This window comes from Canis lupus, chromosome 30 (genome assembly GCF_003254725.2).
Source record: "Canis lupus dingo isolate Sandy chromosome 30, ASM325472v2, whole genome shotgun sequence".
Lineage (NCBI taxonomy): Eukaryota > Metazoa > Chordata > Mammalia > Carnivora > Canidae > Canis > Canis lupus.
In genome coordinates this window covers 38,951,008-38,977,845 of record NC_064272.1, presented here as the reverse complement: position 1 = coordinate 38,977,845, position 26,838 = coordinate 38,951,008, and the positions used below count along the sequence as shown (strand labels likewise).

General features: G+C 62.2%; 1 protein-coding gene across 4 annotated transcripts in view; it reads right to left on the bottom strand.

Moving 5' to 3' along the window:
- Nucleotides 1-26,838, bottom strand: part of LINGO1 (leucine rich repeat and Ig domain containing 1) — a 69,037-nt gene that overhangs the window by 20,284 nt on the left and 21,915 nt on the right. The window contains exon 1 of one of the 4 annotated variants that reach the window (XM_049104286.1): nt 1,621-1,638. The exons of the other annotated variants lie outside the window; for them this stretch is intronic. The gene's annotated coding sequence lies outside the window, so the exon portion shown is untranslated. Of the gene's footprint in view, nt 1-1,620; nt 1,639-26,838 lie in introns of those variants that run through there. 4 annotated transcript variants of the gene reach the window in all.

Below are 26,838 nucleotides of genomic sequence, written 5' to 3'. Positions count from 1 at the left end.
CAGCACCAGCTCTGGGCTCCGCCACTCTGCGAGGCCGTCGATGCAGGAAGAGGGGCCAGTTCCCCAGGGCCCAGGAAGGAATGGGTGGCACACGCAGGCCCGCCTGTGCGACGGCTCTGTCGGTGCTGGTGCTGCCTGTGTGGGGCCCGCAGCTGGAGGGGTTTTACGATGATGATTATTTCTGAAGCCACTTGAAATTAATGACAGCTCTAAAATGGCTGGGACAGTGGAGTCATTGCTGAGACCTCTAATTAGCAAGAAAAACGGAGACCAGGAGCTGGGGAGGGGGTGGGGGCTGGGCAGGCGGCACAGGGCATGGAGCAGGTTGGGGAGCAGGCTGGAGCGGGAGCCAGCAGGAGGTCCCTGGGGAACTAGTGGACACCCCCCCCCTCAATGTCCTAATTCATATCACAAATTTGATTCCAAGCACTTTTAATAACTTGCTCTGCGACCTTGACAGGCCACTGCCCCTCCCTGGGTAAGAGCTTCGCTGGCTAGGCAACGGGGGTTGGCAGGGTGGGAAGGTGCTGTCTCTGTGGCCCCACCTGGAGAGTGGGGTGAATGGGATGTGACCTCAGGGGGGGCTCCTTCAAGGCTTCTGAGTTCCTAGAAGGCTGAAGCCCAGGAATGGAGGGGCAGTGCAGCCTCCAGGGGCAGCAGGGGCCCCACGCGCAGCCCTCCGTGCTGGGGTTGCTGAGGCCGCGGGTATAATGAAGTCCTAAGGACTCAGGCTGCAGTGAAGTGGATCAGGAAGTAGCAGAAAATCCATAGGTCAGAGCCCCGCACTGGTGCAGCCATGGAGGGGGTGGAGATGCGGCCTCCGAGGGGCTGGCAAGGAAGCCCCTCTTGGAGGTGGGCCTGGAGCTGTGGCCAGGGTTACGACCTTCTTGACGCCCTCTGAAGCCCCTCGATGAACCAGAGCGACTCAGGGATGCCAGGGGCCCAGTCAGGCATGTGGCGGAGGGTCACGCCCAGGAACCGCGAGGGAAAAGACAGTCCTCCGGGTGCTCCCCAGTCCCTGTCCCCCATCCTGCATGGGGCAGCCGGCCCCGGGAAGGGCACTGGGGCTCAGCTCAAGGGGACTTTGCGCAAAGCGCACGTGGAGATGTGCTGATCCCCACGGAGGGATTCCCCCTGCGGCCGAGGCCGAGGCCAGGGCTCCAAGGGCAGAGGTGCAGAAAGCCCGCCGTCGCTTCCCCGGTGTCTCTTCCCCGGCAGCCCCCTACCTCACCATGTCTTGTCACTGAAGCTTTCTCAGACTCTCCACCCATTTCTTCCAAACGTTCCCCTCTTCCCTTTCAATCCGGGGCTCTGTGTGGCCCCCTCCTTCCAGAAGCCTACTCTGAGCACCTCAGCCTCCTGCTCTGTATCCTTGGGTACCTCTCTGGGCCTCCGTTTCCTCTTCTGGAAGATGGAATATCAGTAGAACCCATTTCATGGGGAATGACGTGAGGGTCTCATGACTTAATACATATCCAGTACTTGATGCGAGGCCTGGCACACGGTAGGTGCCTAAAAAACGGAGGCATATAATAGGTGCTTAATAAATGGTTATTATGCTGCTACGGTTGCTCTCCGTTCCCTGGCCCTCCAGCCCCTCCTCTATAACGACAGAGGTACCTTTCAACGTTCCCACTAAGAGAAGCCTCGACCGAGTTCATCCTCTGAGAATCAGGAACACCCCGAAGGCAGGGATTGATCTTGTGTCTCTTCCACTTTCTGCAGAGAGCCCAGAGCCCTGATTCCAGAGGCGATGATGTGTGCAAATTAAACTCCGCTGAAATCCACTCATCGGGAAGGACTAGTGGGTTCCCCTTGGAGGCGGAGGGGGCCAGGGCATGGGGGCAGAGACACTCAGATCCTCAACTCTCACTTCCCCTCATCTCGGGGCCTTGGTCACCCACGCCTCCACTGGAAATGTTCCAGCATCCATGACATTCACTCATCTAGCAGCAATGTAGGCAGCAGCCTCCACTACTTGGAATCCCACTGAGAACTGGCTCCTGGAGGACCCAGGGTAGGAGCCGTGCAGACGCATAAGGTCCGGGGACCGGCCCTCACTCAGCCTGGCCACACAGCCCTGCTGGGGTTCCTGGGGTGCCTGGTCACTGCATCCAGGAGAGCGGAGAAGCAGGAAATGCATCTGGGGCCAGTGAGAGGGCTGGTCAGCCCCGCCCACCCCAAAGTTCCTCCCCGGGAACACTTGATGTTCCTGACCTTGCAGTTAGCTCTCCTGAGAACGCAAGGAAGTGTACACGCCACTAAAACCAAACCCTCCCCCCGCCCCCAAATAAAACCCACAGATACACCCAAATGATTAAATCGAGAGCAAAAAAAAAAAAAAAAAAAAGCAAACATAAAAAGCAATCTGTAAAAAGGGACCACTCCCTGGCTCTTTGGGAATCTGGGCTCCAGGCTTGGCAGAGCAGCTTCTCCTGAGAGCCTGGGCTCGGCTGTCCCCATGGATCATGTCAGGGGGCACTTGAGCTAATGTGTGCAAACAGGCAGCACTATTAGCAAATCCATTCATTAAGCGCTTGTCTTGAGTTCCGTTGTGCAGCAGCCTTGTTTATTAACTTAAGTCGGAACCCGTTATTGAGTCAAAGGCAGCGGGTGGTGGCTCAGAAGGTGTCTAGCCTTAGAGCCGAGCAGTCCTGAGTTCCAGTTCTGGCTCCACCTCCAACCGCTGTGCGACCCCGGGAAAGTCACTTCACCTCTCTGAGCCTCCGTCGCCCTGTGACAGGCGGCAGCTCCCTCAAGGACTCCCCGTGGTCCCTACCTTCTGGCATTTCCCCCACTGAGTGCAATCCCCTCCCCCTGAGTGTGGGCTGGACTAATGGAGTCGCTTCTAATGACGAGGATATGATGGCCTAGCCCTTCTGAGGTCAGGGTACAAAGCTACAAAGAGACTAGCTGTCATCTTGGGAACCCTCTCTCCATCACTGGCTTGTTCACTGGGACAGGTAACAGATGCCCTATTACTAGCTGCCCTGGTGAGGAGTCCACATGGAAAGGAACCAATGTCTCTAACCAACACCCCCGTGAGGCCCTGAGGCCTTCCAATACCCACACGAGCAAATGTGGAAGCAGACCCCGCCCAATTCGAGCCTTGAGATGACTGATGCTCTGGCTAACACCTGGACTGCAGCCTTGTGAGACACCTGGAGTTGGCGGTCCCCAGCTAAGCCTCACCTGGATTCCTAATCCACAGAACCTGTAAGATAATACAAATTTGTTGTTTCAAGCCACTGGGTGTTGGGGTGATTTGTTACGCAGCCATAGACAACTAACTAATACATACTCCATCCGTGAGATGAGCAAAACATTACTTTCTCCCAGTGTGGCCGGCCGGGGGCGTTGAGATAATGCAGGCAAAAGTGCCTACTGCCAGTCGGGGTGAAAAATGGCACAGCAACTTGGCGGTTACCAAGTAGAGTTGAAAAGATGCACACTCTATGGTATGTGCCCCGCAGGAACATTCACAGGAGACAAGGACACAAGTGTACAAAATGTTCGTACTAGTGAAGACCTGGAAACACCCTACATGCCCATCACTAGGAGAAAACATGACCAGAACAGTGTGTAATCGCACAGGGGATGCCACGTAGCCTTGAAAATGGACGGGCTCCACGCACCAACGTGGGTGACCTCACAAACACCAGGTGGAGGAAAGAAACCCAAGGATACGTACAAGATGGTATCACCTACATAAGGTTTAAAAGCAAGCCCCAGATCTTATAAACCGTGTATGGATACCTACATATATAAGCAAAGTCTAAAAATATGCAAAAAAATGGTCAACGTCAACAAGGTGGAAGTGGTAGAGGCAGGCCCATCCTGAACTCCACACTGAGGTGCTCCCGATGGTTCTAAGTGACACAGGTTATCCTCTTGGCAGTCCCATGGGTCTATCCTATTATTATCTCTTCTTATAGAGGAGGACTCTGAGGCACAGGGTCTCAGACGAGGCGTTCCTAGCTTTTGAGTCCAGCCAAGAGGCCAGAGCTTGGCTCCTCACTCTGCCGCCCATTTGGAGGAGGCCACGTCACCTCCCTGGCCTCAGTCTACTCTTCTGGAGCATGGGAGAGACTGGTCCACTTCCCCTTTCGCAGGTGTGGACTGAGACAGCGGGAGTCTTGATTAATCTATCTAGGATGTTTGCAGGGCTCCCATGAGCGGAGCCTGGGGCCACGGAAAGAGATGTGGACAAGAGAAGGTGTGAATAGAGGACCCATCCACCCATCCACCCATCCACCCATCCATTCGCTCCTTCCCTCAACATTCGATACGGCTTTCTCCGAGCCCCAAAGTGCCCACGGTCTAGTGTGCAAGACTTGATGCAGGTGGAGACGGGAGACGCACACACAGGGGAGTCAGAATGGGTCACCGGGAGGTGGTGGTGGCTGAGCTGCAATCTGGAGGCTAAGCACGAGTCGACCAGCCATAGGGAGGGTGGGGGACAGTGTCCCGAGCGGAGAGAAGGGCAGGTGCAGAGGCCTGACGCCGGGATGATGGGGACAGACAGCTGGCCCTCGGGAAGGCCCAGGTGGTTCCAGCTGCCCCGAGAGGGGGTGTGCAGCTGAGGCGGCCACAGTCTCGCAGGTACAGGTCTGCCTGCCGCATCCTCCAGCCAGCTGGGCCCCCGTGTCAGCTCAGCCCTGTTGGGCAGGCCGGGCCCTGCTCCAGAGGGACTAGGAGCAGGAGCGTTCGAACCATCACGGTGCATGTAATTATGTGCAAAATGAAGGCCAGCTCCTTAATAATTGATGGTGGGAGAGAGTCAACATCGGCAGAGGCACCCGGCTGCATCGCCTGGTCCTGTCTGGCTGGGACCCAGGGCGGCCGCCTGGCCACTAATATGCCCATAAATTATTGAAGTTAGAAAAAAGAAGGCAGGTGTCATGTCGCACCCATCAACAGCTTGTTAGCTAAGACTAACAAAGGGGCACTGGGCGCCCGGCATCGCACAGCGTCCCCAACACCCCGGGAGCGCAGAGGGAGATGGATGCGAGCAGGTGTGGGGGGAGCCTAAGGGACTGGCCGGCCCTGCTGCCCGGCCCCTCCCTCATCCAGACCCCCGAGGAGGCCCACAGACCAGGAGCCAGAGGCAGACTGTGCGCTCCCTCGCTGCGGACAAACCTCCAGGGGCGGTGCTACAGGGGCCTGCCCAGCTCCCGAGGTCGGGGCCACGCCCACAGGGTGTCATCCCAGGGAAGCCACCTGCTGGCCTGTGACCTGGAGCAGCTCACCTGCGCCCTCCGAGCCGCTTTCCATCCATGCCACCTGGGGACAGTTGTGCCTACCCTGGCGATTAGGAGGAGGTCCTAGGAGAATCTGTGTGTGATATTCCTGGTACACGGGGTGCTCCCTCGTCTTCCCAATCTCGCAGGAGCTCCTAATTAGATCAGGTCTAATGAGGCTTCCCTCTGCTAGGCTCTCTTTCCACTCCATTAAGGCCTGCGTGCAGGACATTAGTAGGAAGGGGGAAGAAGGCTGAGGAGGGGAAGGCATCCAGCTGCCAGGGCTCGGCCCACCCCAGGCTCCACCACACACGGGGCATCCCCACGCTCCAGGGAACAGAGGAGGAAGACGGAGGCGGGGCTGCCAACAGGGAGAGGCCTCACGGGGCATGGGCAGGAGGGGGAGGGATGGATGGCAATGCTGGCATTTTGGAACCTCGGTGACGAAGAGCATGGCACCCCACCGTCTCTTGGGCCGAGCGTCCCCAGTCTCTGGGATACTTCCTTCAGGGACCAGGGAGCCCAAGCTGGGCGTGTGGGTGCCCACGGTGCACCCAGCTCTGCCGAGGGCCACGCAGGACAAGGGGAGGCAGGCCTGGGAAGGCAGCCCTCTCCCGGACCTGGCCCGAAGGAGGCAGCCAGTTCACCCAGAACCTGCTGGAGGTCACGCAGGGAGCAGGCGAGGCACGTCAGCTGGGCTTTGGGCAGCAAACGGGCTCCTCTCTCTAGTCCTAAACTATCCCCAGTGGTATATTAGTTCTACGAGGGTTTCCGTCTACCAGAGGAGTTCTCACCAGTGACGCTTGGGGCTGGGCCTCCCCTCTGGGGGTCCTCTCTGTACCTCCTGCCTTTACAGCCTTGGTCTGTCCCATGGCACCCGTTTCGCACGTGGACAGAGAAGCATCACAGCTGCCAGAGGCCACACAGCAAGTCAGTGCTGAGCCTGCAGCCTCGGCCTCCTGCCTCTCCCCACGTGAGTTGGACTCAGTCCCAGGAGGAGGTGGGGAGATTCTCACGCTCATGCCCATGCTCAGCGTCATGTTGTGACAACCGGGACAAGCGCTCTGACAGCCGCTGTGGTGTGGCATTCCCAGGAGCTCTCTTCCTGACCAGGAATTCCTGGTCCTTGGCACCTGCCTGCCCATCAACTGCCCGGTGGGGTCGGGGCAGCTGGGGCGGGTGCCTGTGGTAGCAGCCAGATGGCCTGGGCAGAGGGGGATGGGGGCTCTTAGAGGCAGCTCTTGGGACCAGGTGCTCAGTCTGAGCCCTCCGGAGTCCTCCCTCCTCTGAGAGGGAAGGTCTTTCACCCAGGATTGCATAGGTCATGTGAGGGGAGCTGGAACATGTCTGTCCAGTTTCAAAGTCTGCTCCAAAGCGATTGCACCTGCCTGCCCATCACCCGGGGATGGGGGTGGGGTGGGGGAAGCATGCAGAAGGTGCAGGGATAAGACTACCGGCTGCTACAAGGACCCGAGCAGGTGTACTTTCGGGGCTGCGCTGGTCGGGTCAGGCCACAGCCCCTTGTGACCTCAGAATTCAGCACCAACCCCTCTCTGACCCCTTGAAAGTCGGCCCCTTTCTGTCTCTCCCTCCGTCTGTCTGGCTTACTCTCCTTCACTCAGAGGGTCAGGGGAGAGCAGGCAAGCCAGAGCCCTGGGCAGGTAACAGGTGGCCCTGACCAGGCCCCCGGGACGGTGCTGGAAGCTGACGAGAAATGGGGAGCAGGACGCCTGCCTGCCCTGGACCAGGTGGGAGAGCAGGGCTTCCCGGGGGCTCGGGGGAGCGATCCAAGATCCTGGGGGTAGGACTACCTCAGAGGCGGGAAGGGCCCTCTCTCCCCCCTCATCTGGGTCAGATCGTGGCTCGACGGCTGGAACCGTCGGCAGTGGTGACTTACAGCGAGGGGTGAGCGGCTCCCAGGGGGCGTGTGGACGGCGGGGGGGACGCAGGGAGGAAAACCCCGAGGCCTCAGGTCCCTGGGGCTCCTGCGGGGCCTCTCCTGGCCACGTGGGCCTGCACTGCCTCTCCCGCCATCCTTGGGTGCGCCACCCGGCCAGTCCTAGTGCAGGGGGCAGCGGGGCAGTACTGACGCTGCTCCCCCACGCGCCATGCTCTAGGGCTTGTAGGGTTTGAGCCCCGTGAGCAGCCACGGCACTGGCCCAGAGGCAACGAGCCATGGGGGAGCCTCAGGCAGGGACTCGGGAGACAGGGGCGTCCTTCCTGAGAGTCTGCTGCCGCCCCCAGGCAGGATACCCAGGTTTCTGCCCTCCTACTTCATCCCCCTCTAGTATCTGAGGACAGGGAAAGGAGTGAGTGTGGTACATGAGAGAAGCTTCTAGAATGGAAAACCCAGGGCCTCCTTCAGGGCTTCCCAGCTGTGCTGGAGCAGCAACTGGGCTCTGCATTTGGGCAGTGCCCTCCCTCTCTGTCCCTCCTCTGCCCAGGCTGTTTAGCAGCCCAGGATGTCGGGTTGGTGAGGGGCACCCTGGTTCCTGGGGTCCCCGGGGCAGCCTGAGCAACAGTCTGCTCCTTCTGGGCCCACCTGCTTGTGGCATTTCTGTTTCCTAGGAAATGGGGTTGACATTAGAAGTGTGAATGACGCCAGGAGGGCAAGAGAGAAGCCAGCACATGCGCCCTGAGCTGACAGGGAATGGGCTCCAGAACAGGGCTGAGCTAGCAGCAGGCTGAGCCCTGGGCAACTCCTCACTGGCCATTCCTGCAGCCGATGGGCACAGCACCGGCTGCCCCAATCCCTCCAGCAACACGGGCGGAAGGAGCCACTGTGCCCATCTCACAGATGTGAAAACTGAGGCTCAGGAAGGTGAGGTGACTCACCCCACTGAAGCCACAACCAGCAGGCAGGCCTGACCCTGGTGACAGTCACAGAGGTCTGGGGGCAGGAGGAAGACCCTCGTGTGGAGTCCTCTCCGTGGGGGAAGTGACGTGCGGCTCAGGCTGGCAGGCCGAGGTGGGGAGATCTGGAAGGCAGACAATGGGAGAGCCCCCACACTCCCAAACCAAAACACAGACATCCAGGCAGTGTGTTCACACCACCTGCTGGGGCGTGAAAACCAGCCATAAATACCTGCACTGTCGTGGTGGCTCACCAGACAAGTGGGGACAGAGGCCCGGTGTGCCCTCAGGAAATTTCCCAGTGACTCACACACTTGTAGCCGTCCCTCTGCACACCCAGACGCTGCTCCCCCACTCATACACCCCCAGAACCCACTTGCCAGGGGGCCTCTAGCCACCCCCCACCCTGCAAAAGAGCGCGGGGCGGAGAAGACCCCCACCCACTCCCCAAATCAGGGGCCGGAGGGGTCTGGAAGGAAGCAGCCCTGGCCAGGCAGCTCACAGCCCAGGAAGCCAGGCCAGCGGGGGCCCCGGGCACACGGCGCGGCGGGCAGGACGGCGTGGAGTGAGGGCCGACCCTGTGCCTGGCTCCCCCTCGCCGGCCCGTCGTGCCCCCACCGCCGCCCAGCTCTCCCTCCACTCTTGAGCGTGGCAGGAGCGCCTTCCCATTCAGTCAACATGCTGGCGGGTGGGGGAGGCACGCACCTGCGCGGACCGCGGCTGAGGATGAACCCCGATGGCGCCTCAGGTGCGGAGAGCATCACGAACGCCAGCAGCCTGCCGCCCGGCCCCCCCGCCCGCCCCCAGGCTGCCTGGCCCCGCCCACGGCACGGCTGCCGCCCAGGTGAGCCCGCAGCCCCGCGGCTGCATCACTTGGTGCCCGCACATGACTCACGGGTCCCACGAGACAGCTGGCTCCGGGCCCTACTTGAGAAAGGCTGGTGGCCTTTCCTTAAGCCAGAGGTTAGCTCTGGAGGCTGAAGAATAAAGAGAAGCAAAGTTCAGCACGTTGCTGGGGACTCTCCCCTTGTGGTGGACGTGAGGCAGCCTTACTCGGGTGTGGACGGAGAGGCCGCCCAGGAAACGAGGTCCCCGAAGCCGCTCTCGTTCCCCCGCTGCCCAGGGGACCAGGGAACGAGCGAGTGCGCGAGCAGCCCTCCGTCTGCCCCTCTCCGTCGGGGGACAGCGCTGTGTGGCTGCCTGCGTCGTGCACGAGCCCGGTGGCGGTGTCACAGGGCGGACCCCCAACGGCAGAGGCACCGCCGGCTCCTCGTGTGCTCTCGCTGCACGTCAGGGAAGAGCGTGTGGCCTGGAAGGGACGTACGGCCCCACCGCACACCAGCTGCAGGAGGGCCCCGCCCACCCCGGGCACACACGCTGGCACACCGTGGTTCTGTCCCCATACGGGAGTCTGTCCCCAGTGCCCCGCGGTCATGGCAACCGAGAGCGCGGAGCGGAGGGGGTGTGGACGGGCGAGGAGGGGACCGGCTGTGGCTCACAATTCTTCCAGAGGGCTACCAGGGGCCGTCCAGCCCTCCCTCCTGGGAGCGGATGGAGCAGGGTATAAACCCACATCCGGGCCAGGACCTGGAGGCCCGGACGTCTCCCATCTCCTTCCACACAGCCTGGAGGATTTGCTCCACGGGGCCCCTGAGCCGGCTCTGTCCCGAGTCACCCCAAGGAGGGTGGGAAGTGGGCCAGCCTCCAGTGCCTGGCCTGGAATTAGCCGACCAGCCAGGGAGGGTGTGTTCCCCTAAACGGGGCCGGGCTCTCCCCACGCGTCTCCCCTGCACCAGGCGCCAGGGTCCTCCCGTGTTCTCCACAGTAACTTCTCCCACAGTCTCAAGAGCAAAGGGGAAAGCTCTGCTAGTGCCGGTGTCTCCCAGGGAGGGAACCGAGCCACAGAGAGGCACAGGGACTCCCCCAAGGGCTCAGGGAAGTGGGTGGTAAAGCTGGACTGGCACGACGGGTACATTCTAGCCGAAGAGCGCAGGGGCGCGGGGAGGGCCCCGGCTGGCTGGTGTGTGGTGGGGGACTTAGAACTTCCGCGGTCCGGCCGCCTACTTCACAGGTGCTGATGCTGAAGCTGGGGGCAGTTTCCTCGGTGGCTTCCCTGCTGGGAGTCTAGGGACCTGGAGGTCCTCAGACCAGGCTCTTGCTCTGGACCTTTGGCCGTCCTGGCCCCGACCGCAGAGCACAGACCCGTGGAGAGGGAGGCCCAGTCTACGAGAGGGTCTGACACGGGCGGGTGGTCCTCAGAGCAGGAGGGGAAGAGCGGTGAACTGGGGCGTGGGAGCCCCAGGGTCTGCCTCGAGTGTCCTGCAGGAGCGGTCAAATCCTGGCATGCAGAGAAGGGAACATCTAATGGGAAGGAACAGAGGTACGAGGTGCAGAGGCTGCACAGAGCGGGGTCTGCACCAGGCCCGCGGAGCGGCCACAGCTGCCCAGCAGGGGCTCAGAGTCGGGGTATGCGAGCGGCCCGCTGGGGGCCTGGAAATGCCTCTCCAGGGCCTCCCGCCCCATGCCGTGGCCCGTCTTACGCCTCGCCGGGATGCCCCCGATGCTCCCCGAGGTGAGGCAGGCCGACTCACAAGCGCACCCAAGGTGAGCTCTCACGGCCGCCCCCCAGCACAGCCCGGCTCCGGCCGGCACGGGGTCCCGGTGGCTCGGGGCGGCCCTGCCAAAGCCTGGGGGTCATCTGGGCTCCCGCACCTGCCTCGTCCCTCCCTGCGCCCCGCCCTTCTTTTCTTGTATCTTCCTATTATTGTTCCTTTATTTTATTTTCAGCCCTCAGCACTTTTCCTGAAAGGGAACAGCTGGGCTGCTGGAGTCACAGAGGAAATATTTTTTTGACTACTTTGCAGATTCCCCTTCTCTATGAAAACTGACACCACCCTTGCTAACTGACGGACGGACAGTGAGCGATCCCCTTCCCTGCGTCCTTCCTCCCTCCCCCTCTCTGTTCTAGGGCATCTAGGAAGGACGGGGCCAACGGCAGCAGACACGGAGAGTGGGTGTCGGGAGCCGGGACGCCTTTGGCATCAGGTGGCAGCTGGGGCCCCCAGCAGCATCACCAACCCCATTTTACAGATGAGGAGACTGAGCCCCGAGATGGCCCAGGCGCAACCGCCCTTATTGTGTTGACGTCAGCCACGGAGCTAGCATTCAAGGAGCGCTCGCTCTGTGCCAGGCACTGTGCTGGACACTTCACGCGCAACGGACCCTCTGAGGCCGATACATCGCCGGCCTTGTTTTATGGAAGGGAAATCGGGGCTCAGAAGGGAGGTCAGGAGCGTCTGGCCACACGCCCGGGCCAGCAGAGCTACAGCGCCGACCATGCAGCCAGGGGGTGGCCGTTCTGCAACCACCGCACCCCACCCTCTGCAGCCGGCTGGTAGTGGGAGAAACGAGCCTCGAACCCGCGTTGGTCCACACTCCCATCCCAAGGCTGAGTGCCACTCCCAGGTCGATCCCTGTCGCAGGGGGAACGTTAAGTAGCAGTTGTACACACAGGATGGCCTGGTCCTGACCCCGACCTCGATCCCTGAGACGAGGGGTCCAGAGCTCCTGGCCCTTGGGGCCTGGCTGCCAAGTGACAATCACAGGGAGGCCAAGTTGACGTCTACACGGCATGTCAGCACGGGCACAGCACGGGCATGTGTCAGAAGCCCCGAGGCCCTCGGCGACTGCCACGGAGGACGGAAGCCAGGGGGGAGTGAGGCTTCAGGATAATCTCAAAAGTGAAAAAAATTATTACGCGTCTAAAGGAGTCGGGAGGCTTAAAAGGCTCCCGGGTGGGACACAGACTAGGACGGGCTTCGCTGTTATTTTGCGACGGTGTCCACACAGGGAGAGACCCCGGGTCAGTAAGGCAAGCCTGGGCCCTGGTGGGACGGGGACGGCTGGCAGGAGGGCAAGGATGGGCCGGGGACATCTCAGGACGGGGACTCCCCGGGATCTGGCCTCACCGGGGCCTCGAAGGCCGGGGCCGGACGGGCACGTGAGGGGACAGATGCCCACGGGAGAGGAGTATGGGTCGGCCGCGGCTGGGAGCTGGCGGAGGCACCCTGGCCGGAGAATGCTGGGGCTCACCCCTCTTGCACTGTAGGACCCTGGTCCCTGCCGCTCAGACACACCTGAGGAAACGAATGGACGACAGAGACTGAATGGGGGCGTTTAGAAGGCTCCCCGGAGCTCTAAGGAGGCGCCCCCTCCCATCGTTTGCAGGCTGGCATCCAAGGAGCTGAGCCGCGAAGGAGGCCAAACCCACGGGAGCACCTGCCTGGCTCACGCCGTGGAGCCCGTGACTCTCGGTCTCGGCGTCGTGGGCCTGAGTCCCACGTTAGGGGTAGAGATTACTTAAAAGATACACTAAAGGGGGACCCCTGGGTGGCTCGGCGGTTCAGCGCCTGCCTTCGGCCCGGGGCGCGATCCTGGAGTCCTGGGATGGAGTCCCACGCCGGGCTCCCTGCATGGAGCCTGCTTCTCCCTCCTCCTGTGTCTCTCTCTGTCTCTATGTCTATCATGAATAAGTAAATTTAAGAAATCTTTAAAAAAAAAAAGATACACTTAAAAAAATTTAAAAAAAAGAGAGAGAGAGAGAGAAACCAGACTGACCTAAAAATGCAGATGGGCTGGTGGCCAAAAGCCACAGCAACCCCCACACCGCAGGGGCCAAGGCGCGCCCGGAGCTCCCACAGGTGCATCTGCAAAATGAGCTAACGGTGCCTTCCTGAGGCCAAATGATCAAAACCCAAAGCTGTACCGAGGAGTCCGCGGTGACAGTCAATTTCCACCCAGAAGGTCCCACGTTGCACCCAGGGCTCTAGATCTCGGCCGTGCTCCGACTTAGTAAGTGGCGGTTCTGAAGCAGGCGCTGGCCTCCCAGCCACAGGCGACACTTTCTAGACAACTGCAGGTGAAGAGCGAGCACCGAACCCTCCAGGGGCCCTGATGGACGAGCAACGCCAGCGGGAGGGTCCACGGACTGCGGGGCAGGGTCGTGGCCGACCCCGCGCCCTGTGGCTGCCACTCTGCCTTCCTAGGGGGAGACGCCCTGCAGCGTGGGGGCTTGGGGTCTCCGCGGCTCCGGGTTTGCTCAGGCCCTCGGGGAGCCTGGGTGAAGGCCGAGCAAGGGTGGCCCTGGGACACGTCTGGAACCCGAGGAGGCAAGGAAATCCACCGAGCGGGAAACTGAGACCCAGCTTCTCAGGCCAGCACCCTACCTGCCAAGGAGACGTCCCCTTGATGAAGCCCACGTGGCTCCTAAAAAGCAGGCACGGATACGCCGCGGGGTCACGTGGTGTGAACCTACGGCACGGACCCAGCAGCTCTGGGCACATCTGGCCGTGAATCAGGGAATCCGCGGGGCAGAGCAGCCCTCACGGGGTCACGGGGAGGATCGAATAAAACCACGGAACCAAAGTGCTTCACGGATGGTAAAGTGCGAGGAAGGGTGCCTACTGCTCCTGCTGTCACCGATTCGCCGGGGAGAAGGTCCCCGGGGCACACAGGGGGCTTGGAAGCCTCTCCGGACCTTTCTCCACATTATGAAATCCAGGTGACAGCGCTTCTGTCCTGAACAATCTCAACATCTCTTGCCTGCGGCTGCAGCTGGAGAAAGGTGTGTGCGCGTGTGCGTGTTGTGCCACTAGAACACGGAAGTCACCTGTCCCCGTGTCACTGTATCCTCCGGGTCACGTGGGTCACTCACTCCCACCCCAGACACACCCGCCTCCGAGCCATCGCTCCTGCCGTCCTCCAGCTGCAGCCTGCTCCAACCTCTGACCCAGCGACGTGGTTCCTCCCTCACCAGGGAGTCCTCCTGGATTTCTCCAGCTCCGTGGTGGTCAATGGGGGGGCCAGAGGGGAGAGGCAGGAGACTGAGCTCAAGCTCCGGCCTGTCTGGTTGGTGCCATGGCTGCTAACCAGTGAGCCTCCTCGGGGGGAGTGTTCCTCGGTCACACGGCCCCGTCTTGGCCTGATACCCGTCGCTCCTCTGACCATGAGCTATGGCAGGGGAGCGTGGCGGGGTCTCACAGGCCCACCGAGCGCAGAGTGAGGGGTGGGGGGTGCACAAGGCCCTCTCCCCTCACTTTGGGAAAGGGAAACACTGGTTGGTAAAGAAGCTCTCAGAGCCCTGACGTTAGGATGGAGACGCGGACCTAGGCCTGTGTTTCAGCTGCGGAGACTGAAATCCGAAGAGGGAGAGGGACTTGGCCACGGACACACAGCCTTGTGTGGCTGTGGACTCAAGTGACCCGAGCTCCAAGTCCGTCCCACTGTCCCTTACCCTCTCCACCTCCCCAGGCCTTGCTAAGCACCTTGGGCTCATCTTGAACTCTGGCTTCCAGCCGGGGAGGATGCATCTTCCTGAGGACTGAGCGGAGGTGCCGAGTGGCAGGCGGGGTCCCAGCCCGGGGGTCCGCCCAGACCACCCCGGGCCCTCCTGGTGTAGAACAGAACATTCACTGAACAGAATTGAGTTTACAATTTACTGTTCGATTGCAGGAGGTGTAATTGGATCTGGGTCTTATGAAGCCCTTAATAAAGTCAAGGTATTACTGGCATCTGCTGCTTTTTTTTTTCATTTGTTAAAAGCAATGCTGGGAGGGGGGCAGGGTGAGGGAGTCCTGCCCATCGTGGCTCCGCTGCCATATGCCATGTCCCCCTGGGAAACACACCCCCCCCCTCTGTCCCAGAAGCAAAGGTCTCCCACCGCAAGGCGGGCACGGTCCAGCGACCCTGGTGACCCATTCAGGGAGCCCCCCAGGAAAGAAAACAGGGTGTACATTCCTAGGACCTGTGAGCGAAGGGGAGGAGAGCTGAGCCTTTATTTGGCACCTTCTGTGTGCCACAGCCCCCATTCCTCCCTGGGGGGCAGGTGCCTGCAGTCATCAAGGAGGAATGTTCCCTAAGGGCCCCTCTTCCTGCTGCCATATTTCTGGGGTACAGGCCGGTGCTGGGGGGGCAGCTCCTTCAGCCTGGGGTCTGAAGGGACAACGAGAACAGCCCGACCCTGCCCCGATTGTAATCAGAGCAAGAAAATGCCCCAGAGTTGTGTGGACCCTCTGAGATGTTTGAGGTCATTATTGCAGCAAAAGCCACCGAGTCTGGCGGACGGAGGCCGCTCGGCTCCCGTTTGCTGGGTGAGCAAAGGGAGGCGCAGAGGTCAGCTCACTTGCCGGGGAACCACGGGGAATCGGCGGCCAAGTTCAGAATCGGCCTCAAGATCCCCGGTGCCGGGACTGTGCTCCTCCGAAGCCGGGGTCCCGAGGCGCCCCAGGCTGGCTCTACGGTCCCACTCCGGCCGGCAGGGAGCACCCGTGCCTCCTGGTTTCTCTGTCTTTGCTGAGTGCAGCATCCTCGCAGCCAGCCTCGCCCTGTGGCCCATCGGGGAGGCCAGGCTGGGGCCTTGGTGTGGGAGGGCTGGAGGAGAGAGACCCAGAAGGATCGTGGGCAGCGCTCCAGGGCCGACCGGGGCTCTAATCCCGGTGCTGCTACCCTAGCTGGGGACGGGGTATGGGGGCAACTACTCTCCTCCTCTGATCCTTGGTCTTCTCAGGTGTCAAGTGGGAATAATGCAACTGCCCCATCACTGCCTCCTTCCTGCCATCCCTCTCCTCCTCCCCGTCAGGGCAGCTCCTCTCCAATGTCGCCTCCCCAGAACGCGGCTGTGCTAGGGGACTGTGCTCCCACCGCCACACCTTTGCTCAGGGCGGGCACCCCCCCTCCAGGCCCAGGGCCACATCCGCTTGTCCCTGGGCCCCCACCCAATGCCAGGGCCCACGTCCTGAGTGACACCACCAGGGGCAGATGCCACTTAACAAGGTCCACCCCCCCCAGGTGGTAAGCACTGCAGGAAGCCCGCAGCAGGTGCCATCACCCCATTTCACAGAATGGGGAGAAGGAGGCTAGAGGAGGCTCATCTGCCAGAGGTGCCACAGGTATGAAGAGACAGCGCCAGATTCACACCCGGATCTGTCTGCCCCCAAAGCCTGTATTCTTAGCATATCCACCTCCCCCATCCCTTACCAGATGGATGGTGGAAACAGCCCTCTCCTCTCAGCTCCCCAGCCCTGCACGATTCCCCGTTCTCCAGGCAGCCTTCCACGTCTGTCCACCCCGCCACGTGGAACCCCACCGCCCAGCTACCGAAGCCGTGGAGGCTGTGATACGCTCGGGTCAGAACAGACGCCTGCCCCTGACCTCCTTGCCCCAGGGCCACTGCGCACAGGCTGGGCACTCAGGGACAGGAGGGAGGATGAGAACCCAGGAAGGGGCCAAAGCCTTGGCTTCCAACTCAGGCAGGGCGCGGGGTTTGTGTGTTGAAAGGAAAAGGTTTACAAGGCCTGGGTAAGGGGTCAGAGGGGACACCAAGCCCCACTCTGGCCCTGGGCTCCGCTCCTGCGAACAAAGGCCCCTGATCAACCCCACAGAGCTCCGGAAAGGACACAGCCCCCGTGGCTCCCTGTGCCTCACTCCATGTCTCTCCCTCCTTATCTTTTCCACCCCCTTTCCCTGCCCTTTTTCCCTTCCTAAAAAACACAGAGAAATGGGATTCAGAAGCCTACACCGCCTGCGAAGTATGGTTCAGCTTCCCCAAAAGAGGAAATGCCAGCGTGCGGGTTCTCATGGCAACCCCAGCTCCTCCCCCTGCACCCACCCAGCGCCCATATGGTGAGCTTCAAATGGCACTGACTCAGCTGGGCCCTGGGGTCCGGGGCCTGGGCCGCAATGGGGTGCTGCTGGTCTACTTGGTTGCTGGCTGCCCTGGTCAGGGCCTACCGTCCCCAGCAAGCGAGCCCATCTCCTGCAGGGACTCTTATGATTGGCGGGGCGGAGGCAGGGCGGTGGGGGGCTGGAGGTGGTGCTGTCCTGCTGGCCCAGGCCCTGCCCAAGGAGCACAGAGCTCCCCAAGCCCTGACAGTGATCTGGTGCAGCCTCTGATGGGGACAAGGGGGACGAGGGGACGGGGGGCCATGGGACAGAAGAAGACAACTCCCTCTGCCTCCTGTTCCCTCTGCCTTTGCTCCCTGACACCTGCCCTGGACTTGGAAGTTCAGGTGTGTTAGGTGCACAGGGACACAGGGCACAGGACAGAGCGGGGCTGGTTTCTTTGCCCCTGGCCGTGGCACGCCAGCCACCTGCCCCCACGCCAGCGCAAGCCATGGCACAGGTGCCCAGCAGCCTAGGTGTCTGAGCTGCGGAAAGAGGACGTGAGGCTCGGCCCCTCGCCATGACTGAGCTGTCCCAGGGCACGGCCCCTTCTCACTCTGAGCAGTTCCCAAAGCCCAGGGCATCTCCTACCAGCCTGCCGTGTGTACTCCTGGTTTTCCAGGCCAGTTGGCATTTCCATGACTAATGAAATGGAAGCCAGAGCCAGGCAGGCTCAGGGCCGAGAAGCAAGTCTTTGAGGACCTAGTGCCCGCCCTGCTTCCTTTCCTGCAGGACAGAGGAACACAGTGGGGCAGTGGAAAGACGTCTGGGTCCCTGGTACGACCACCTGGCTCCTTCCCCCCCGCCCCGCCCCGCCCCAGTTCCTCCCCGGAGCAGCCAATCCGACCTGGTCACCCTCCAAGCACCACCCGGGGTGGACTGGGTGGAGTGGGGATTAGGTTGTGACGAACCCGAGCCACAGGCCTGAGGGGAGTGCAGGTTGGGACACACTGAGTCTGGGGTCGGGAATGTCGTTCTCACTACCACGTGGGGGCCACGATCCCTGGGTGCTCTGAATCCCAAACTTCCCTTTCTTCATTCTCCCAGAGTGTCAGAGTCACGGAATCCGATGGGGATGGGCCTGACCCCTTAGGAACACGGGGCGGGGCCGGGGCTAGAGGGTCAGGAACTGCACAAGGTCCCACAGCAAGTACGGGGTCAGGCCGACGCCCCAAAACAGGTCCCCCGCCTCCGTGCCCGGGGCCCTCTGGGAGTCTCAAGCCGCTCCCTACTCCTTGCTTCCCCTCAGCCGACAGGAAGGATGGATGGACGGACGGCTGGAGCGACGGCAGGGTGTGGGGGTGCGGGGATTCGGGAACAGATGGGCTCGAGGCTCCGCCGCGGGGGCCTGGGGGAGCCGGAGGAGGCCCGGAGAAGCTGGAGCTGTTACAAAGTTGCGAGTTAAAACATTCTCACACTCCCGCCTCCTTTACTGTTCTGATGCACCAAGACGTGACAAAAATGTGTCAGATTTTTTAAAAACCACACACATACACAAATGCCAGTCCTCGTCTCTGCCACCCGCCCAAGCTCGGGCCATCTGTTTCTCGGGGGTGGCGGGGAGCGGGGCTTGGCAGCTGCGCCATTGCTCTGGACACCCCCAGCCCTGGGTCTGGACCAGGAGCCTGGCCCAGAAATGGCCCTCAGGTGATGGTGGGACACGTGGGCAGGTGAGGGCTCTGAGCCTTGGCTCCCTCCCGGCCCCGCTGCCCCCGCCGCCGGCTCTGCCCCCGTCTCCCGCTTGCTGCATGGGGGGGCCCTGGGCCCAGAGCCGTCCCCGAGGCACCCGGAGCCCACTCTCCGGCTCCAGGAAGGGAACTCAGGCCAAAGAGGAAAAGAGACTTGCTCGGGTCCAAGTCCACGCCCCTCACTCATTCATTCAACAAACCGACTGAGCGCGCGCCGGCGCCGGCATCCTTCTGGGCCCGGGGGGTTTGGGGCTGGACGGACACGCAGGACTGCTCTGCTCTCTGGCAGCTCAAGGCCAGTGGCAGGGACAACTGACGGAGGAGGAAAAACACCGGGACAGGCTGGTCTTCTAGCAGAAGAGTGGTGAGGACAAGAAGAGAGGCAGGCTTGGCAGTAGGGGCTAGAGGGAAATCAGGGTGCCCAACCACGCCCATGTGTCGGGGACTGTCCTGGTTTCAGCATTAGAAGTTTTCCGGAAAAGCCCTAGTCGCAGGCAAACCAGGATGTCACCCGGTGGCTACTGGAGCTGAGCCCCAAATAGGAGGCTGCGACGCTGGGGTCTGGGACATGGAGAGGGGGTTTGGGTTCTGGGGGGGAGTGGGAGGCGGATCCCAGAGGGCCTGGCGGGCCCTGGAAGGGAATGGGGGTCATCTGACCACAGAGTCAGGCGTTACTGTGGTCACAGCGTCAGGTCAGGGAGCAGCTTGTGCAAAGGTCCCAGCTCGGACAGAATGAGAAAGAAGTTGGGCGCGGCCGGAGGCCTGGGTGCCCGAAGCGGGCCGGGACCAGGCATTGCCGGCCTCTGAGGGACTCTGGCCCCGGGCGTCGGGAGCCGCTGAAGGGTATGCGCCGCGGCCTACATGGTCAACAAGTAGGAACTGCAAGTCAGAAACTCCCAGGCCGCAGGTGGGCCAAGCCCCCGTGGGGCCCTTCTAGCCACGGAGAACACCATCGCCCGGTCTGATGGTCCTTCAGGGCCAGCCCAAGTGCCACTTCCTCTGAGAAGTCCTCCCTGACTTGCTGACAGGCAGGTGTCATCGCGCCCGACGCTGGCCTCCCCCAGCCCGAGGACCTCCAAGGACGGGTCCCTTGGGAGCCCTCATCACGGCGGCCACCCTGCCAGCTCCCTCACTCGATCACACTGCACCCTCAAGGCCATCTGACCTCCATCCGTGTCCTGGGTGTGGACACAAAGGCTCAGAGAAGGGAAGTGGTTTGCTTGAGACCACACAGCAGTTGGTGGTTGAGGTCAGTTCGGAACCGCGTTACCCAGAACCACATCTGGGCTCAGAGTCCCCGGGGCTGTGCCCTTGGGAGTGTGGGGTGGGGGAACAGGGAATGGCCAGCTACCTTCCCACGGGGGCATGGATGACCGGTCACCGTCAGGGCAGCTGCGAGGAATGGGCTGTGGGGCTGGCCGTACGGGAAAAGCCGGCTACGCGGGGAGATTTCCAAGGGAAGTCTCCAGATCAATGACTGAATTTCCAGGCCGCCTGGCCTCGAGCGCTGGCAGGCAGGAGACGCTGAGCTGGTCTGGTAGGTGGCCACCTAGGAGCAGTGCTCAGGCTCCTCCAACGGGGGCTGCCCGCAGGATCCAGGCGACAGGGTGGTGGAGATGCAGAGCGATGGGGCCTCAAAGGCCACCACTACCTCATGCTCCTTTGTTCCAAGGGGCGAGCGTCCCTGTCTGGGTGCAATCAATCAGCCTTCTCACCCCTCACTTCAGGAGGAGTCCATTAGGCCATCCTTCCGGAGAATAAGATTCAGCACAGTTATTTCTCTTTGAGCCTCGGTCTCCCCATCTGCAAGATGGGGATGCTTGTCCCTGCTCCACTCACTCTGTAGGGTTTACTTGAGGCTTGTGTTAAACCACACTAATAGGCTCTGGGGCATGTCCAGCCTGGCGCCGAGTCAACGGTATGGTCATAAGGCCAGACGGCTGTTCAGCCACAGGACACCTGGAGGGGCTCAGGGACCATGGAGGACACTGCCTTTGCCTCCCAGTGGGGGGGGGGGGGGGCGGCTGTGTGATGACCCTTAGCAGCAGCAAGGGACTTTCTAAAGGGCGCTCAGAGATCCCAGATGGAGGGGGCAGGCTGCCTAGACTGGGTGCCACCCTCCCAGGCGTCTCTGGGAGACCTGTGAGCCCCAGGGAGAAGCAGAGCCTCCCCGCCCTCCCAAGGTGACCTCAAGCAAATGTCGGACACGGTTCGCAGTGCAAACCCCTGGACTCCTTTCTATAGCAAGTGGGAGCTGGGATGGAGGTTTGGAGGAGAGCGGTCTGCCCCCGCCTCCTCATTCTCCTCCCGCCCCTCAAAATACTTTCCTCATCTTCCCGCCAATTAGAAATTCATCAGAGTTAGTGGATCAATTAAACGATGTAATACGTGTACGGTGTCAACAACAGTATCCGACGCAGCAAAAGCTGAGTTAGTAGTTTGTTACTGTTATTATTAATATCATTGCTATAACGCTCCTCTGTTCAAATCCAAATACCATAGGTAGGATAAATGGCTATCAGTCACTGCCACCTTAGTATGAATTAGTTAAAAGCCACCTTGCTTCCCTGCTCCCCCTGATCTAAGGTCAGCTTCTCTCTGGATGGAGGCAAATCGGGGGCTTGTTGTAGGGGGCAGGGCACAGTAAGCAAGGTCTGGGCCTCTTAGCATCAGATTTCAGGGTGAACCCTAGGTCTTCCCAGCCTGGGTGGATAAGGCGGAGAGAGAGTGGAGAACAGCCTTCAAGGGCTTGAGAGGGACGCCCGGGTGGCTCACTGGTTGAGCACCTGCCTGCAGCCCAGGGTGTGACCCCAGGGTCCTGGGATCGAGTCCTATGTCGGGCTCCCTGCATGGAGCCTGCTTCTCCCTCTGCCCAGTCTCTGCCTCTCTCTCTCTCTCTCTCTGTGTCTCTCATGAATAAAGAAATAAAATATTTTTTTAAAAGAAGGGCTTGAGAGCCTGCCCCTAGATCTCAACCAAACCACAAGCCTGGTTTGGGAGCTGGGAAATCCCCAGACAGGCCGGAGCGGGGAGGAAGGGCTCTGAGCCTGCCTGAGCCTGGCTGGCTGCTCAGCGCTGTGCTGGGCTCTGCGGACACACACTGGGAGAGAGGAATGGGCAAAAAGGGTGGAAAATAAGGCCCTTTAGATGGCAAAGTTCAGCAGAAACGAGATGGGCGGAGGCGGTGATGGGGACGGCAACACTAGGCAAAGGCGAGCTATTCTCAACCAGCCTGCTGCGGAGGGCGCTGCGGAGGGTGCTGCGGAGGGCCGCGTGGTCAGTCTGGCTCCTGGCCCCCAGGGGCTGGCCAGGCTGCGGGGCCCACCCACAACCAAGAAGACAGAGGAACAGAGGAGAAGAAGCTGGGGCCTTTGGATTGACCAGACCCCACAAGAATGGTGGGATCAAGGTAAAGCGTGAGGGACCCTGGTCAGACTCACAGAAGAAATTCTTGGCGAGCGCAGGGAACAAAACGGGACGTATAGCGTCCTAAAGACAAGCGTGCATCCTCCCAGAGGAGCTGGGCCCAGCCCTGCCTCAGGGCAGCGAGGAACGCCTTGCTGAGAGTGTTCAGCTGTGGAAGACCCCCCCCTGCCAGGAGCAGGGCTGTGTCCCCTTCGGGCAGGCGCTGCCCCTACCCATCCATGTGCCCGGGGAAGGCCTCCCTTTGGGCCTCAGTGTGCGCATCTATGAAACGGGGATGCTAGCACCTACCTCGCCAGCCCACGTGAGACTGCAAAGGGGACCCAGTGCAGGTCGCTGTCCATGCTCAGCTAGGCCACCTCTGCGGAGGGCAGGGCTGGGACAAGCCCTTCTCCGGCCAACATCTGCTGGGGGAACAGCTGGTCACATCCTCACACCACCCTACACCTTGCATCCTGTTTTCCTGACTTTGCTGCCCTCTGCTCCTTCTCGCCTCCTGCCCTCTCGGAGGGGCCGAGCAAGCTGGGGCAGGGTGGCCCTCACCACACACAGCCAGAGGTGAGCCCTCTACATTCACTAGGCCTCAGTTTCCCTGTCTGCAGCTGTGCCAAACCAGAGGGTCTTACAGACCCCCCCAAGGGCCAGTGCTGGGGGGAGATGATCTCAGACTGTCCCAATCTTCACGGGCCATCCCTGCCCAGGACACTGCCCACACCACAGCCCACCCTGCCGTCTTTCCAGCTGAGGATCCCACGTGGCCCTTGGGGTGCCTGCCCCTCCGGGACCCCAGCCAGCCCCATCCCTTTTCCTTTCTGACCGGACCAGCCACATCCTTTGGGCCTGTCTCGGGCACCCACTTGCCCCCTCGGGGCTCTAGCTCCATCCTGAAATGGAAGTGACCTCTTCAGCTGTTTGTCTGTCCACCTTCTTCAGAAACCCACCCCTGAGGCACCCAACCCGGACCCTGGCCCTTGCCTACTGCATGGAATTCCAGCAGTAGGGGGCCTGCCTCGGGTCAGGCATTCTGTGCACGGGGTTCCTACCACGTGTCCCCAGCTCCAGGGACGGTCTTCCCCCAAACCAGGGGCTGAAGCCGGAGGGTGCAGCAGGGGACGGGAAAGCCTGCATCGCCCTCAACATGGCCAACAGCAGAGCACAGCACGGCTCACCCCCATTCTCCAGGTGAGGAACTGAGGTGCAAGGAAGCTGAGTGCACCCAGCCCCCGCCCCCCCCGCCCCGTGTGAGCCCTGGTGTCTGGCTGCGGGGAGACACGGAGGCCGCCGTGTGAGGTTGCCCGGGCAGGGGGGCCCAGGGAGGGGTCCCCGTGCCGGGCAGGCCCGAGGCAGGGCCCCGGCTGTCAGACCACGGCCCAAGTTTGCCACACGGAGCATCTGCTGGGGAAGGTGGGGAGACGCCAAGAGCCTTCTCTGGGAGACTGACCCAGATTTCTCTCCCTCTCTCAGCCACACAGGAACACCGAGCGTGTGTGTGCGTGCCTGTGTGCATGTGTGTGTGTATATTCTCAGCCCTGGCAGGCGGAAGGGTGGGAAGGGAGGAGGCTTGCTGAAAGCTCTGGGAAATGAGAGAGAAATCCTCCCCAAATCCCTCGCTGCTGTCACTAATAGCTAAAATATGCTCTTGACAACAAGGTAAAAGGCCCTGAATCCCCAGGCCCGACCTCACTGCCAGGAGCCCACGCCCCAGCTGAGCCGCGACCCTACCCTCCGACTCTCCCAACCTCTCCTTTCTGGGCACCTGGGTGCTGCTCTGGGAGGCCCTGAGCTCCCCGTCATGGCAGGGGAGGGGCACATAGGGATGGGTGGAGGGCACCCGCTCGGCTGTCCCCTGGGTGCCCACCTCCACCCCCAGTGTCTGCCCCGGGGAGGCCGGACCTCGGGGCCCCACGAGCTACGAGAGAAGAAATACCCCCAGAGACAGGCCACTTGGTGCTCAAGTTAAATTCTGGAAACCCTTCTGGGCGGTGGTAGGTCTCCAAAAGGAAGCCGCCTCCTCGGCCACCTTCCAGGCTCCTCGCCTGACCTCTGCCCTCGCTGAGCCCTGCACTTCTCCACAGCTCGCCTGCTCCAGACCCCGAGAGCTAGGGTCTCATCCCTGCCGACGACCCCAAAACCCCTCCGAAGGGCGGGAAGCAGCCCGCCTCACCCACTGCTTGTGCGTGAGCCCGTGCGGGACCCCACCACTCTGGGGACTTGGTCTCCCCGCTCCTACTGGGGTGACCCCGTAGGAGGGGCTCACGGAGGGGCTGGGAGCTCTGACGGCCGGGAGGCGAGGCACAGATGCGTGCAGCCCCGGTCCAGGTGTGTCTGGCTCCCGAGCCCAAGATGCCTCCAGCGAGTGTGGTCAGGGCACCCTTGGTCCTCGCACGGGCCTCTCCGCGGCTGGCTCAGTGAGCAGGCTGGGGACCAGCACCGCCACCCGACCGCGGACACTGGCCTCGCACACGTCCCCCTACATGGGGCAGGGAAGATGCGCTGAATGGCCCTCACGGGCCCCTCTGGGGGGGGGGTGCACATCCGCCCAACGGCCCCAGCCAGCCCGCCCCGCCTCAAGCAGGCCCACCCACCACATATTTTGTCACTGAACTCGCCCCGTCCCGAGCCCGACGTGCTCCCTCAGACTCTGAGCTTTGCACAGGCTGTTCCCTCTGCGTGTGATGCCCTTCCCTCTCCTTCAGCCTGAAAATCACTCCTCCCCTTCCCGCCTTCCTCCCCCACCCTGCCCAGCCCCACACGCTGCCCTGGTACTTGTCCCCGGGCGAGTGTTACCCCGCCCGCTGCTCCCGTGCCACCTAGGCTGCGTGCCCGGTGGCCTGGTCACCTCATCGAGCCGAAGGCCCTCCGCGGGGCCGGGCACCGAGCGCGCAGCAGCCGCCAGGGCCCGTCCAACAGAAGAGGAAGTGATGGGAATGTGTGGGGACCCTCGCCAAGTCCCGGGAAGAGCTGAGACCCAGCTCCGATCACCCCTGCGGCGGCCGGGCCCGGGGGAGTGCGGCCCGGCAGGCAGCGCGGCCTCTCGGCGCGTCGGGGCGCTCACAGGCAGAGCGGGGCCTCCTGCAGGACGTGGGGCGCTAGACCCCCGCCGCGGTGCACGCAGCTCCAGGGAGGGGAGTCATCTGCTGTCGCTGCCACTACCCTCGCTGGCCCATCAGGCGCCCGCTGTGGGCCGGGCACTGGGCGGGGGGTCAGGCAAGGCGTGACCCCCACCTGTCCTGGGAGCCCAGGGGGAGGGAGGCAGGTGGAGGCAATGGCTTGGCGGGCGACAGCGGGGCTGGGTGCACTCAGCTTCCTTGCACCTCAGTTCCTCACCTGGAGAATGGGGATGATCCGTGTATTTACCCCGTAGGGTTGTTTTGAGGACCGGATTGCTGTTAAGAGGCTTTTAACAGAACCTATCACAGGATAAACACTCGAGAAACAAGAGCAGCCGCTTTAGCGCCGTCGCCTGTTTTCCCGTTAGGTGAGGCCTGCAGCCTGGCGGGCTGGCAGCGAGGGAGCTGGGGAGATGGCAAGGGCGGGGAAGTCCCCGGATGACAGCCGGCTTGGCTTCTGCTGCTCAAGGAGCCAAAGGATCTAAAGAGATCTAGGGGAGGGAGGCGGAGGGGAGGGAGGAGGGGAGGCCCGAAGGGGTGGACAAGGAGACTCCAGGGGTCTCCAGGGCTCCTCTTGGCCCCCCTGTTTGAAAGAGCTCATGGATGAGGTGCCGCCTGGGCCCCCAGGGGTACGCAGGTCCGGCTGGGACAGGGCCCGAGGCTCCCGGGGCTGCGGAGGCCGCTCTCCAGTGGAAGCCAGCGGAGCCGAGCGGAGGGCCGAGGGGCCGGGGAGCCGAGGGGGAAGCGAGCCCCCAGGGGGACACGGGCCAAGGGGCCGCTCTAGAGGGCCACGCTCAAGGGCACGTCCCAGGGGAGCGGGGCAGAGCTGCGGGCCTTGGGCTCGGCGTCCGCCTCTCCTTCTCCCCTAAGGCCAGTCCCCCGTCGGCCTTGTCAGGGTGACGGTAACAGGCCGACACTGCGAAGTGTGCCCGGACCTCCGCCTGGGCAGCTGCTAATTACCGCCACGGGAGGAAACACCAGCGACGGGCATCACGCCCACCGCCTCCGGCACCCCCGGTGCTGCTGCGGAGAGGACAGGGGCGCTGGGGCCACCTCTCCCAGGGGCAGGGCCCCCCCGCCAGGGGAGGCGGAGCCGGCGCTCCCGCTCACAGCCTGCTTCACCCAGAGACCTCAGCAGGCCTCTGCCTCTCTGGACCTCAGTTTCCTCCTCGGCCGGACGGGTACGACAGCTCCAGCCCTGCCTACTGCGCAGCGTGGAAGAGGCAACCGACTGCAAAAGCACGATCCAGTGGCAACACCCTCACACCCTCTGTGCAGAGGCCAGGCTCTTCTGGGCTGCACGAGACCAGTGGGGTAGCCAGGGGCTGGGGGCACCGACAGGGCCAGACATCGTCCCGCCCTCCCAGCCCCACATCAAGTCCTTAAGACTTGCCGGCAACCAAACGAACCCTCCCGTCAGAAGAGAGGCAGAGCCTGAGTCCAGTGCACGGCGGGCCAGGGCCATGTGCGTCCCTGAGCCCGAGCCCGTGAGGACCCCCAGGCCTCCAGAAGCCCGCGTGCCGTGCGGTCACGGGCAGGACTCACGCCCGAGAGGGTGTCGCACGGCCCTGCCGCCCAGAATCACAGACGCGGGGCGGAGCGGGGAAGGCCCTTCAGAGACAAGCCGGGGGGCTGCGAACTGGCCTGTAGGTGCCGGGGCATCGGCACACGCAGCACCACGTGCACACGCGGCCAAGTTCATACAGCAGTGTGCACAGGCTAGAAGCAGCAAGCACCCCCCAGCACGCGCGCGCACACGCGTGCAGCATCTCAGGCCCAAAGCCAAGGCTCTTCCAGCCCGTGGAA